The sequence below is a fragment of the Tamandua tetradactyla genome, chromosome 8 (assembly GCF_023851605.1).
Source record: "Tamandua tetradactyla isolate mTamTet1 chromosome 8, mTamTet1.pri, whole genome shotgun sequence".
Lineage (NCBI taxonomy): Eukaryota > Metazoa > Chordata > Mammalia > Pilosa > Myrmecophagidae > Tamandua > Tamandua tetradactyla.
The window spans coordinates 11576704-11587034 of record NC_135334.1 but is presented as its reverse complement, the minus strand read 5'-3'; the positions used below and the strand labels follow the sequence as shown (position 1 = coordinate 11587034).

The 10331-nt window shown below is 36.5% G+C and overlaps 1 non-coding gene across 1 annotated transcript; it reads left to right on the top strand.

The window, feature by feature from the left end:
• The first annotated feature begins 2555 nt into the window (after window positions 1–2555).
• On the top strand, window positions 2556–2658 carry LOC143645311 (U6 spliceosomal RNA). Its single transcript, XR_013157035.1, has one exon. It is a non-coding gene; the product is annotated as a U6 spliceosomal RNA (small nuclear RNA).
• Window positions 2659–10331: the final 7673 nt, after the last annotated feature.

Sequence of the window (10331 nt, the reverse complement as noted above, 5' to 3'; positions counted from 1 at the left end):
GGTAGTATGAACCCTCTGAATAGGAGAGATCCGTGTATTGCAATATAGAAATGGACGTTTTTGCATCAACCATACCTCATGGGTTTTTAGTACCAATTAAAAAGGGTTTCTGGTGTCAATTTCATTAGAGTTTAGGGAATAATTGTAGCCATTCTCTCTCTCTCTCTCCTTTCTTATTTAAAAAAGTATTAATGATGAAATAGTAACATATATATTTTAGGGTTATATTTTATTACTATTATGTTTCAACTTAAATTAGAAATTGCTATATTATGATTTTTCAAGAAAATAATTTCAAATTTGTAAAAAAATCTTATCTTTTCAAAGAAAGCAAGATATATACTCTGTGTTTTATTTCACCTCCAGAGGCAGGGAAAAATTTTAAAGAATGAAAGAGTATTATGTTCCCACATTTGAACTACATTTTTAAAAGTCTAATAAATGAAAATCCTGGAATATTCTCATATGATATGTCTTGGTTTCTTGTCTCTAACTGCTTATTTTGAACCTATTGATGTCACTAAACTTGACCTTCATGTTCCACTTGAATTTTATTTATTTATCGGAAAATAATTTGACATTCTTTCTAAATCTTCAGCCCAAATGTTATTTAAAAACAAAATCAATATAGAGTTTGAAGTATAATAGTAAATGCATATTTTCAACATTATTACATACCAGTATATCTAGTATGCGTGCCTTATTCTAGAAAGTTTTATATAATTGTATATTTACAGCCTGAAGTGTTAATTTTGTTTAACTTGGTTATATAGTGCAAACAGGTAATACCATGTCTCTCCAGAAAACTTTGTAGCAGTTTTTATTTTATTAAACTTGTTGGTTTATTGTTCAGACACATGTTCTCTTTTTTGCTTCCTCTGTTAATTATAAAATTATTGAAGAGAGATGAGAGCACAGAATAGCAGAAATGTCCCATTACTCTCATGACACACTCCCAACAACGCCGACATAGCTTACATGCCTCCAATCCAGCACCTTTATATGCCTCAAACCCACAAGCCAATATTTTAAAAATTTGTGGCTTTTTTCTAACATTGTAGAATAAAAGTAACTACTTTATTATCTTTTCTGTATTTGCTTTTTTTAAGTTCCCATGGGCTCAAAGATCAATGTTTTATTTGGCTACTTTTGCAAGCGGAAAAGAATTAACAGAGAAAAAGGTAATGGGATGAGTACTAAGTATTTTTCTCTCCACATTAAGTATTCAAAAATATTTCTACATTTTCTTTCTGTGATTTTACTCCTGAACACTAGATATTAAAAGTTATTACCAAAATCCATAGGTCAGAATGTAACTGACAAATTAAGAATTAGCAAATGATTATTGTTTCTGAAGAATTAAATAGATATCATTTTTTTCCTTTATTTTAGAATAGGCAGAAATTAAGGCCTGAAATTACTGAAACTCAACTAGTTTCACCCTTGTTTATAGTGACTGCAATGGATTTTCTAGCCTAGTCTCTCCCCTGTTTGCAGTTACTATTTTAACAGTTATACTAGCCTAGTTTTACCCCTGTGTTTATTTACTATTATAATGATAACTACTCCTAAACTTCTTTGTTTGAATCCACAAAACCCCAGAACTTCCTATACTCAGGGAACAGATTTTTTGGGCTGACACATCATCTGTCTCCTGCCTTGTGCACAGTATTAAACTCTTTCTTCCCTTGAAACCCTAGTGTCAGAGATTGGCTGTTCTGCACATGGAGCAGAGAACCCCACATTTGTATGATATCAAATATGTATCAGTTCAAAATTAAAAGTAATCTTAAAAGCTCTATAATCATAACAGTCAGAGATTAAAAATGATTATAGTTGTGTAAGTGTGTTTAAAATTATGAATTTTCTACATCTTGAATTATTTCTGGAATTTGTCAATTTTATTTCTTCTTTTCTACATCCAAAAAATTTCATGTGATTTAATAATGAATCAATGTTAAAATTTCCAAAATTATCCAAAGATTTCTTTACTGCCAGTTGGCAAAATCAATCTGTGAACCAATACAATACTAGGTATTCCATGCATTTGTGATGTGCCTTGCCTTAACTCTCTAGATTGTAAAAATGTGCTATTTAATCCATGACACTTTCTTTGCAAGCTAAGGTCTGTTGTCCATTAGAAAGTATGATTTTATGAAACTGCTTGGATACTAATGAACAATGTCATTCCTTTTCTCATCCTGAATATATTCCTTCTTACTTGAAAATTAAGTTTAATGCTTGGTGGTTTCAGATGAAATATTCTTGGCTATCATGTAACAAAGGTTATAATTTATTTGTTAATTGTCACTAGAAAAGATAAAATTTCAGAATTATCCATTACTTTTGATGCTAAGAGTGAACAAAGAATTAGTGTATTGGTATTCTGAAACCAAGGAATTAGGGAATAATCTGTTTCCTAATATTTCTGTGCTAGAGAAATGTCCTGTTTTCTATCAACCACATATCTTATGGGCTTAAAACCAAATTAAAACCCTTCTGGAGGGAAAATTTTAGAAACATAAGGTAATACAACAATATAAACAGATCTTTGCTTGCTTTGGTGGCACGTATACTAAAATTGGAATGATACAGAGAAGATTAGCATGGCCCCTGCACAAGGATGACATACAAATTTGTGAAGAGTCCCATAATTTTTAAAGAAGAAAAAGAAAAAAAATGCACAGATCTTAATTATCCAATTTGTTGACTTTCAAAAAATGTAAACATATACAATGTTGTTTAGAAGTCATTGCCACAAAAAATGTTTCATAGTTTCCACACACTCAAATCAAACCCCTTGCATCATTTGTATAGAAACCCAAACGCACATGGAATTGACATTTATATGCAAATGTAAAGTGCTTAGAAAAATGAAAATTTTGTAAAATTAAGAAGAGTATGTGAATTCTTACATCAATGGAACATAAGAAAAATGAATATCCACATGTATTCTAGTTTGCTAGCTGCCCGAACATAATATAGCAGAGACAGAATGGCTTTTAAAAATGGTGATTTAATAAGTTGCAAGTTTATGGTTCTAAGGCTGAGAAAATGCCCCAATTAAACAAGTCTATAGAAACATCCTAATGAAGTCATGAACAAGAGGTTACCTTCACTCAAGAAAGGCCAATGGAGTTCAGGGTTTCTCTCCCAGCTGGAAAGGCACTTTACAAGCATGGTGATGTTTGCTAGCTTCCTCTCCAGGCTTCTTGTTTCATGAATCTCTCCACCGGCATTTTCTTTCTTCATTTCCAGAGGTCTCTGGCTGCATAGGTTCTATCTCATCATTCTCGAGCTTTCTCCAAAATACTTTCACTTCTAAAGAATTCCAGTGAACTAATCAAGACCCACATGGAATGGATGGAGTCAAATCTCCCTCTAATGAGAGGCTAATACCCACAAGTGGGTGAGTCATATCTCCATAGAGACAAACTAATCAAGTTTCCAACATACATTTATTGAAGAGGGATTAAAATAAATAGTTGCTCCTACAAGATTGATTAGAATTAAAACATGGCTATTTTAGGGTATTTAAATCCTTTCAAATCAACACATTACACCTCCTGGACATAAAATGGATATGTTTGTCCCATATACAAAATACATTAATTCCATCACAACATCAGAAATTCTTAAACCATTTCCATAACAATATAAATACAATGCAAGGTTAAAACCAGTAAGAGTCTCATCAAAATCAGCTACAGGCATGGACAGTCCTAAGGCAAAATTCTCCTCTGGCTCTGAACCTGTAAAACTCAGAACAAGTTATTTGTTGCCAATATACAAAGAAGAAACAGTCATAGGAAATATATGCCCACTTCCATAGGGAGAAATTAGAAAGAACACAGGTGTCTCAGGACCCAAGCAGTTTTGAGAACCTGCAGGGCAATCTCCAATAGATTTCAAAGTCTGAGAGGAATTTATCTTCAGGGTTTTAGAAGGTGGCAGTCCCATCCTTTTGAAGGGCCTAGATAGTGGCCCACCTCTCTAGGAGTGCAATCTGAGGAACATCGGGGAGACCACCTTTTTCTTGATGCCACCCCCTCCAAGCATAAGAGCTGCAACTGGGCTCTCTGTGGTCTCCAGGCACACGTTAATCTCCTCCATGTGGTTGCAGCCGGACTGTCCCCAATCCCCAAGGAATGTAATTCACTGTGTCCAAGTCCTGAGACAACATGACTCTTCCACTGTACTGAGGTGGAAGACCCATACTCTGCCTTTGGGGCAAATTCACCCTCTCCATGTACTTGGGTGGGTCTGCTTTCCTAGCCTGGGGTTTTATGACTTTAGACTTTAACTTCCATCATTCTGCTTCTGAAGTTATTTTTACCTTCACATTGTTCCTTTTCTGAACACCTCCCCCCCGCCCAGTGGAGACTGGAAGTGGTTCCTTTCCTACAGGTCCCACAGCACTCGTGTTGGCCTTCTATGTAGCAAGCAATGATCATGCCCACCAGACAGCAGGAGTTTCCACAAATCATTCCTGGATAAACTCTATCTCCAATCATGACGTTTCCTGAAATGGCTGACTGGTTTCACATTTGATGAAATCCTCCTGTGGGGCACTATTGTCTGGAATCACCCTTCCTGGAAGCCCAGAATTTTCCAGAATATCAATTTCTGCTTTCTTTGTATGCAAGAGCTCTGTTCTCAGCTTATCTGTTTCCTGTCACTATTCACTCTAAGCTGCAATGAGAAACCAGGCTGCACCTTCCACATTTAATTTGGAAATCTCTTCTGCTAAATTTCCAAGTTCATGGCTTTAAAAATCTATCTTCCAGCCAAAGCCAGTAGTCAATTTTGCCAGATTATCTGCCTATTTAAAACAAGGGTCATCTTCCTTCCAGTTCACAATAACATGTATCTCATCTCTGTCTAGAGCATTGTCAGAGGTATCTGTAGAGTCCACATTTTTACCAACAGTCTCTTCAATGCATTCTAGGCCTTTTCTATAAAGCTCTTCACAACTAAAACCAGAACCTTCCCCTTATCCACTTAAACAGCCATTCCAACATATTTGGTATTTACAAACTACAGCAGCACCCCCTCCTTGTACCAAAAATTTACTGGATTTGCTAGCTGCTGGAATGGGATAAACCAGAAAAAAGAACAGCTTTTAAAATGGGGGAATTGAATATGTTGCAAGTTTATAGTTCTAAGCCCACGAAAATGTCCCAATTAAAGCAAGGCTATAAAAGCTTCCAATCTAAAACATCAGGGAAAGATATCTTTGTTCAAGAAGGCCAATAAAGTTCAGGGTTCTCTCTCAAGTGGAAATGCACATGATGAACACTACAACATCAGATAGCTTTCTTTCCAGGTCTCGTGTTTCATGAAGCTCCGTTGGGGACATTTTTCTTCTCATCTCCAAAGGTCTCTTGCTGCACAGGCTCTCTGCTTTATGGTTCTCTCGTCATTCTCAAACTTTCTCCAAAATGCTTCCTTTAAAAGAGGATTCCAGTAAACTAATCAAGACACATCTGAAATGGGTAAAATCATAGCTCCCTCTAATGAAAAATTAATACCCACAAATGGGTAAGTCGCATCTGCATGGACATAACTTAATTGGGTTTCAAACCTACATTATTGATTAGGGATTAAAAGAAACAATTGTTGCCTAAAGATTGATTAGGATTAAAACATGGCTTTCCTAGGGTACATAAAACTTTCAAGCCAGCACAGCATGAAAGAACAATTTTAACTGAGCTTTATTGAGATATATTATACATTCACATACCATATAATCACCCAAGGTGTACAATTCACAGTATCATCATATAACTGTGCATTCATTATCAATTTTGATTTTTGAACATTCTCATTGTTTCCAAAAAAGAATAAAAATAAAAGTGCAAAAGAACACCCCAAACATCCCATACCACCTGCGCTGGTTTGAAAGGATTTATGTACCCTAGAAAAGTCATGTTTTAATTCTAATCCCAATTTGTAAAAGTAGCCATTTCTTCTAATACCTATTCAGCATTGTAGGTTAGAAATGTGATTAGGTCATCTCCAAGGAGATGTGACTCAGTGAATTGTGATTATTAAACTTGATTAGATGGAGACATGTTTCCACCCATTCTGCATGAGTCTTGATTAGTTTACTGGGATCCTATAAAACGGGAGACATTTTTTAGAGAGAATGTCTTTTGAAGACCATGAGAAAGCCACAGCAGAGCTCCACAGAAAGACATAGCCATGAGAAGGAAAGAGCCCCCCAGCCAGTGACCTTTGGAGATGAAGAAGGAAAACGCCTCTCAGGGAGCTTCATGAAGCAGGAAGCCAGAGAGAAAGCTAGAAGACAATGCCAGGTTCTCCACATCTCTCCAGATGAGAGAGAAACCCTGACCACGTTCACCGTGCATCTTTCCACTTGAGAGAGAAAGACTGAACTTCATCAGCCTTCTTGAATCAAGGTATCATTCCCTGGATGCCTTAGATTGGACATTTCTATAAACTTGTTTTAATTTGGACAATTTCACAGCCTTAGAAGTGTAAACTAGCAACTTGTTAAATTCCCCTTTCTAAAAGCCATTCTATTTCCAGTATATGGCATTCCAGCAGCTAGCAAATTAGAACACAACCCATACTCTTATTGTTTGTTTATTTTTGTCTTACTTTTTTCTTTACTTATCTGTCCATATACTGGATAAAGGGAGCGTGAGTCACAAGATTGTCACAATCACATAGCCACACCTTCAAAATTCTATATTTATTCAGTCATCTTTTAGAATCAAGACTATTGGATTCCAGTTCCACAGTTTCAGATATTTCCCTTTAGCTATTTCAATAGATCAAAAACTGGAGAGGGATATCTATATACTGTGTAAAAATAACCTCCAGCATGTCTTCTCAACACTATTTGAAATCTCTTAGCCACTGAAATTTTTTTTGTTTCATTTATCTTTCCTCCTTTGGTAAACAAGGCTTTCTTAATCCCTTGATACCAGGACCAAGCTCTTACTCTGGAGTGACATCTCATGTAGAGGGGAGGGCAATGAATTCACCTGCTGATGCCATATAGAGAAAAACCACACCGAAGTAACAAAAGAGGTTCTTTGGGGGTGACACTTAAGCAGAATCATAAATAAGCTTAGCTTCTCCTTTGCAGGAATAAGTTTTATAAGGGGAAGCCCCAAGATCGATGACCTGTTGCATCAAACTGGTAGTCCTCTGTGCTTATGAGAATATCAGGTCTTCCCCAGGTGAGGAAGTTTAAGAATTCCACATTTCCCCCAATCCCTCAAGGGAACTTTGCAAACACTTTTTAAACTTCAGCCCAGATTGATTACTGTGTTACATACATGGAAGATTGATTTTTGACATATTTTCCAGGAAACTCAGCCCAGAAAGTATATTGAAATGACTAACAAACATTCCTGGAACAATTGCATATTTATATACCAAAAATAACCCTCCACTCTATCATACCATATACAAAATTATCTTGAATCAAATAATAGACTTAAAAAATATGAGACCTAAAATATAGAGTAAAACATATGAGAAGATCTTTATTATAGTGATTATGGAAACATTTTTATATAAGACACAAGGAACACAAACTAAATAAAAAACATACATTGGTATGTCTTCCACTAAGACTGTGGAATAGGGTAGGCAGAACTCCTTCCTCCACCATAAAACAACTAGAGAACAGGCAGAAAACCATGAAAGCAGCATTCCAGAATCAAGTTGACCAGAAGGACGTCTGCATTACATAGACAACAATTAGATAGAAAAGTAGAGAAACAAGAACTGAGAAATTAGGGTGGGTGATCTCAATTGCGACCATCCCTTATTCTACCAATGTGCAACAGCTAGATCAGGCAGTCCAAAACCAGTACAGCCCTGCTTTAGAGGGGTGGTGAAGGCAATTCTCTGAGACCCACAGTTTAGCATGTCCATGCAGAAACCCAGGAGCCAGCAAATTCTGTTCACCACATAGAGAGACAACTCTGTGGTTTCCAGTGCTTATCCCACATTCCTGAGGCATGCTGCTGTGGATGCCTGGACTCGGAGGAACATGGGATGCCCTCTCCTCATGATAAGAGGGGATGCAGAACAGAGCTAAACAACTGGCCTATGAGAGACAGTCTGGGTTCTGCTGAGGCAATCTTTTTTTTTTTTATTAATTAAAAAAAATTAACAGAATATTTAGAAATCATCCCATTCTACATATACAATCAGTAATTCTTAATATCATCACATAGTTGCATATTCATCATTTCTTAGTACATTTGCATCGATTTAGAAAAAGAAATAAAAAGACAACAGACAAAGAAATAAAACAATAATAGAGAGAGAAAAAAAACAACAACTATATGTACCATACCCCTTACCCCTTGCCTTCAGCTACCACTATTTCAAACTGAATTTATTTTAACATCTGTTCCCTCTGTTATTTATTTTTATTCCATATGTTCTACTCTTCTGTTGATATAGTAGCTAAAAGGAGCATCAGACATAAGGTTTTCACATTCACAGAGTCTCATTGTGAAAGCTATATCATTGTTCAATCATCATCAGGAAACATGGCTACTGGAACACAGCACTACATTTTCAGGCAGTTCCTTCCAGCCTCTCCACTACATCTTGAACAACAAGGTGATATCTACTTAATGCGTAAGAATAAACTCCAGGATAACCTCTCAATTCTGTTTGGAATCTCTCAGCCATTGACACTTTGCTTCATTTTACTCTTCCCTCTTTGGTCAAGAAGGTTCTCTCAGTCTCTTGATGTTAATTCTCAGCTCATTCTAGGGTTTTTCTCAGTCCTTTGATGCTGAGTCATTCTAGGGTTTTTCTCAGTCCTTTGATGCTGAGTCTCAGCTCATTCTAGGATCTTTTTCCCACATTGCCAGGAAGGTCCACACCCCTGGGAGTCAGATCCCATGCAGAGATGGGGAGGGTGGTGAGACTGCTCATCATAATGGCTGGAGAGAGGGGCCACATCTGAGCAACAAAAGAGGCTCTCTTGGGGGAGACTCTTAGGCCTAAATTTTAAGTAGACTTGACCTATCTTTTGTGGGTTTAAGTTTCATGTGAACAAACCCCAAGACTGGGGGCTCAGCCTATAGCTTTGGTTGTCCACACTGCTTGTGAGAATATCAAGAATTGAACTTGGGGAGGTTGAATTTCTCCCCACTCTCACCATTCCCTGAAAGGGGCTTGCAAATACTTTTTCACTCACTGATCAAATCATTCTGAGATTCATTGGGGGATCACTCTGGACAAACCAACAAAAATTCATGTGCTACCTGAGATTCCAAGTGCTGATGACATTCAATCAAACTATCTACATTAGTTATATTAGGAAATGCTCTAGTCAAAATCTAAATTTTGTAACAAATAAACATTTTTTGCTTTAGTCTCACACATAATGTGACATTTTAAAGTTTTAGATATCATCTATTTTCAGCACCCTGCAACAATGACAATCCTTTGTTCTTCCTCATGCAAAAATATTTTTAAAGTTTGTACATTGTACATTTCACTATTATTATACACTCTAGGCATTCCTAGATTATACCATCTCAATCTTTCACATCAATCTTTCTTTCTGATTACATTTATGTCCCCAGCTCTCCTCCCTCTGTCATTCTCACATGCAGCTTCATTCAATGTTTTAACATAATTACATTACAATTAGGTAGTATTGTGTTGTCTATTTTTGAGTTTTTGTATCCAGTCCTGTTGCACAGTCCGTATCCCTTCAGCTCCAATTACCCACTATCTTACCCTATTTCTATCTCCTGATGGTCTTTGTTACCAATGACATATTCCAAGTTTATTCACTAATGTCGGTTCATATCAGTGAGACCATACAGTATTTGTCCTTTAGTTTTTGGCTAGTCTTACTCAGCATAATGTTCTCTAGGTCCATCCATGTTATTACATACTTCATAAGTTTATTCTGTCTTAGAGTTGCATAATATTCCATCATATGTATATACCACAGTTTATTTAGCCACTCGTTGTTGATGGACATTTTGGCTGTTTCCATCTCTTTGCAATTGTAAATGATGCTGCTATAAACATTGGTGTGCAAATGTCCATTTGTGTCTTTGCCCATAAGTCTTCTGAGTAGATACCTAGCAATGGTATTTCTGGGTCATATGGTAATTCTATATTCAGCTTTTTGAGGAACTGCCAAACTGCCTTCCACAGTGGTTGCACCATTTGACATTCCCACCAACAGTGGATAAGTGTGCCTTTTTCTCCACATCCTCTCCAGCACTTGTCATTTTCTGTTTTGTTGATAATGGCCATTCTGGTGGGTGTGAGATGATATCTCATTGTGGCTTTGATTTGCATTTCTCTAA